Source organism: Notothenia coriiceps, unplaced genomic scaffold (genome assembly GCF_000735185.1).
Source record: "Notothenia coriiceps isolate Sejong01 unplaced genomic scaffold, NC01 NC01_scaffold00017288, whole genome shotgun sequence".
NCBI classification, from domain to species: domain Eukaryota; kingdom Metazoa; phylum Chordata; class Actinopteri; order Perciformes; family Nototheniidae; genus Notothenia; species Notothenia coriiceps.
The window spans coordinates 218,600-223,376 of record NW_011349989.1 but is presented as its reverse complement, the minus strand read 5'-3'; the positions used below and the strand labels follow the sequence as shown (position 1 = coordinate 223,376).

General features: G+C 41.3%; 1 protein-coding gene across 1 annotated transcript in view; it reads right to left on the bottom strand.

Moving 5' to 3' along the window:
* LOC104950234 (zinc finger homeobox protein 3-like) overlaps positions 1 to 4,007 on the bottom strand; it is a 66,770-nt gene extending 62,763 nt beyond the window's left edge. Inside the window, exon 1 of the mRNA XM_010776722.1 lies at positions 3,647 to 4,007. The gene's annotated coding sequence lies outside the window, so the exon portion shown is untranslated. The remainder of the gene's footprint in view (positions 1 to 3,646) is intronic.
* Between the last annotated feature and the right edge of the window lie 770 nt (positions 4,008 to 4,777).

Below are 4,777 nucleotides of genomic sequence, written 5' to 3'. Positions count from 1 at the left end.
GAGAGAGAGAGAGAGAGAGAGAGAGAGAGAGAGGAACAGTGAGAGGAGGAGAAGGGGTTATGACAGCCAGAGGCGCTGTCTCCCCTTTCTCTGTGTTACCCCCAAACCATGAAACAAGCCTATCCATGACGACTACTCCCTTTATCTAATTTCCCCGACTGAAAGCGCTACCCCTGCTCATGCCGTCCAATCACATCTGAATACTCTGAATATACCTGTCATTGAGTATGGTAATAGAGGGAGGCCAAATGTAAACAGTGGACAGCCGTTTTGCTGCTGTGCACGATCAATGGCAAGTACAGTTAAAAATCTGGTCAAATCACAGCATAACAACACCAAATGTTTTTTTCATGAGACGAAGAACCATTGAAACAGCAGCAACACACACATATCAATTCCTGCAGATATGTACTTGCATTGTTTGTCATATAACTAGAAGCATTTTCTATTACTAAATGCACAGCACCATCGTCACAAATAAACTAAGCTCTGTTATCATAGACAAAGGATTTTTTTCCATGTTCCACTTTCAAATAACATGCTTACAATTTATTATGGTTTTATAACCCTATGTGTGCTGGCTAAAAACAGTTGCACGATATCACAAAGATATAGAGCAATTACAAATAAATTCAAACTAATTATAATGAAATGAATTAGTGTAATTAAGATGTGTGAAATATCTGCATGACAGTATTTCTTATTTATTTTTAACACAGTAATATCCTGTTTTACAGTTTTTCTTCAGTTATGGTATCTGCACATGTGCCTTTATTAATATTCATTCAAAAATCAAATTTAAAAGAAGAATCCTACCTTCTTGAAAACATTTAAAAAACCACTCTGATCCCAAGTAATGAGCTAAAAATTAAAATGGCCTATTTTCAATTAGCTTTAACAAAAACACTGTCTGTGGTAAAACCATCATTCTGGTGGCAGCTCACAGTTCTCACAAGCACAATACTTCCAATATCACAGTCAAGGATAAGGATGAGATATTAGCTACACCGAACACAACGTCTGACAAACACACATTTGAAATAGAATACATATAAAATAAACCCAATGACATTCCTATACCAATGCCAGGAACTGTAATAATTAAACATAAATATGATGATGAGACAAGCCAGGAAAATCAGACAGGTAAGATGGCAGTAAACATTTCTGCTGTCTTTGTTTTGTAACAGAAGACGGAGAGAGAGGGAGGAGGAGGAAGAGGAGAGGAGTGTTACTGTCAGATAGGGGAGGAAGAGAGATCACTCGAGTTCTCGCACAGCAGACCTGCCCTATACACTGCAACACCTTTGAGTTTCTAATCACTGGAATCCAAACACATACGATTTGCTGTCTTAGACACACACAAATAATACTGGGGTAAACATACCAAAGCAATACGAAAAGACGAAGAAGACAAATATTAATTTTATAACTGCTATAAATTGATCAACCCTTTTTCCCCCAGTGCTAATCTCTTCCCGTCTGTTCCTCTCCAGACTGAAAGGTAGGATTCTGTTTATCTGACCTCTTCCCCTGATTCCTCCTCTATGGCCCATGGCTATTTGACCCCTCCACCCAACCCCCTCCTGCCCTCAGCCCCCCTTTTCCTTTCTCTCCCTGACAGCCTTAACGTTTTGTTTTATTAAACCTGTTACCAGTTGTTTTTTGTTGCTCTCATCCTAAACTAAAGCCAAAGTCGTAATCCAGCAGATGCTGACGACCACAAGTGCTTTGTGTGGCTCCCAAAACATACCAACAACTACCATCACCCTTTTTTCTCCAAGCGAGACCCACTCTCTCACCATCGTCCCTCGGCTGTTTGCGCGGGGTTTCCTCTTTCCTTTTTATCTCTGCACTCACTCCATGACCCCTGTTCCCCCTGTTCCTTGCTGTCTGACCTACACCCCCCACCCACACACACAGTTTCCCACCCCCCTTTCTGCTTCCCCCAAAGGAACACATATCCTTGCCACTGCTCGCTCGCAAAACCTATTTTTCCTCTTTCTTTTCCCGTCTCTATGTCGCTAAAAATATCCGAGGCTGGTGAATAATTCTCGCAGCCTTTTCTGGCTATATAGCTCCATCACATCCGAAACCAAATACTATTTTTTAATCACATTAATGGAGATTTTTTTTGGCTTGAAAATACACCCAATTGTTAAGATAACAGTTGCATTTCCGTTTTATTTATTTTTCCGATCAGATCCATTTTTCGGCGAGGTTGGTTATAATGCAATCATAGGCAGTTAAACTGCGTATTTTATTTGGAAAAGGCCCATTCAGTTTAGTAAGGCTGCTTTTGTATTTCCTCCGAGAGTACAGACTATTCTATTTTGGGTAAGAGAAAGATGTCTTGTTTAACTTGCACACAAAAAAGAAATCCTGCCAATGTTAACTGGCTAAGCGGCTACTAAATGCATGCAGTGACCTATAGGTTTAGTTTGGACCGTACTTTAAGTTTCCGGCAGTAACTTTGGAATGATTATGGCTGCTTAAGGTCAGACTAATAGGGCAATGTTTTGTTTTCATTCCGGCCAGCATTTCTCGGGAAAAAAAATGTTCTCCTGAAAGTCAGATACGGTAGCCAAGTAGTTGGAGGCAGCAGCAGCTCCAGCCTGCCCTATGTCTTCCCTAAACCACATGTCTGTTCTCTGAAACGCAGCTCAGACTCTCGGGCTGTCCGTGTACAAGGTCCTGCTGATCCGCTCTTGTCATGAAGGAGACCCGGGGCTTCGTTCATCTCAACACACACATTCACACAACACACACACGCTCGCAAAACACGAGCCCATTCGCGCACGCACGCACACATACACACATGTCGATCGATTTGCATGTGACTTCGTCAGGGAATGAGCGAGAATCGACTTAAAAACAACGCTTCAAAAGAGCCAAACAGCGATGAAAAATAAAAAGACAAGATGGACAAAGTGGGGTAAAGGGGAAAAGTGTAGCTTGAGGAACTAAGACAGGGCGGAGGGATTGCACATTTCACAGAGAGACGTATCGAAGAAGAACAAAAATGTGTTTATCCAGAAGAGGATTTTGAAAGCATACGACGGTGCTGCAAACCCTTGGATGTAGCAAGTGTCAAATCTGTAAAAATAAGAAAGCGAGATGGTCCCTTTCGCCGGACGCACACGGACCCACAGGCTGGACTTGGAGCTCCTTTTCTGGGCTGCGCTCATGTGGAGCTGGCGCTGTCCTTCGTCCGCTCAACACAACCCCTTTTCTTATTGCATCTGTGCCTTAAAACACGTTTCTTGACACCCATAAGCCCTTTATACCTGTTCCTGATCCCACCGAAATGCACATATCTGTTTTAAAACCGTGTTTTTCTACGGTCAACTGCTTGGAGAGGATCGCTGTCTTGCCCATTTCTTATCTTCCATTCATGAGGAGGAGAGGACGAACGCTGATGTAAACACAGGTAACGATACGAATAAAATCGAGAATTAAACAAACTACTTGCATGAAATGAACTTGTGATCGCCAGTCATTTCTCACAATGTGAGAAAAACCAGCTTCGCTACACGTAGCGTGAACTACGAACAGATAGGAAAACAGATTCAGACAAGTCTACAGCGAAAAGAATAGGATCGTGGAAACAGAGAGGAAAAGAGACAAACGCAAAGTTGAAACTTACAATTTCTCGCTGCCGCTTTGTGATCCTCGCTTTTTAATCCAGTATTGAGATGATTTAGCTAAAGATCCCATCAAGGCAGTCCCCGTTTGGTCAGTTTGCGCTTAGGGTGGCAAAAGAAAGATCATTGTTGTTGCGGAGTGTAAAAAACCGAAGTAGGTACTATTAGTTGTTAAAGGCAATATAAAAATAATTTGGATGCAAAGCAGGCGATGAGTCTTGTGTTAGAGGGAGCGAGGAAGAGGTGAAAGTGAGATCTGATGATTGAAAAGAAAAAACTCTTTGGATCTTTATTCCTGCTAATTAGTTTCCTGCAAAAAATGGCTGTGATTAATTCAGTGCGCATGTGCTTCATTACACAGGCACGAAGGGAAGGGCTAATTAGCCGCCTTCTGGATCAATAAGATTCAGCAAAGGAGAGAGCTCGGGAGAGAGAGGGAGGGAGGGAGGGAGAAAGAGGAGGGAGGGAGGGATGGATAGATACAAGTAAAAAAAGAGGAAAGTAATGATCAGGAATTGAAAATATGGAATTAAGAACAGCGGAAAGTAAGAGTTTCATTAGACGGAAGACAGTGAAAGTTAATACTGAAGCAGGCAGCCGCAGCAGGCAATGCCCGACGCTACATGCACAGCTTTTTCTCCGCTCTTTTTCGACTTTTTCAAACGTTTTTGTCCCGGTTTTTGCCTTTTTAAATAAAAATATTTGAATATGCTTTGGCCACTTTAAGTACATAAGCGATCATGCTTTATTTTATTCTGTCTCTTTCAACCTAAGTCTGTCATTTTAGCCGTTCCAAAGCTGCATAGGACGGTTACTACATTTAGTTTACAGTCTGTTTGAACAACTTATTGAAATACATAACTGAGTTACGGCGGCTAGTGATTACACTGGAAACATTCTATTCTTTTGGATAGTGCACTTGTTAAAGTGTAAGCAATGATCGTATTTGCAAACAACTTAAACAAACACTTGCCAAACAATTAAAGCATGTAGCCTATAAAGCGATTTCTACATGTGCACTCGATGTACGACTGTAATCAGTAATAAACAGGGGTTATCGTAAATACAGTTTATACCTGGATATTATCACAGCTAAAACTGTATTTGTTTTTGTAAATATACATTTTAAGCAT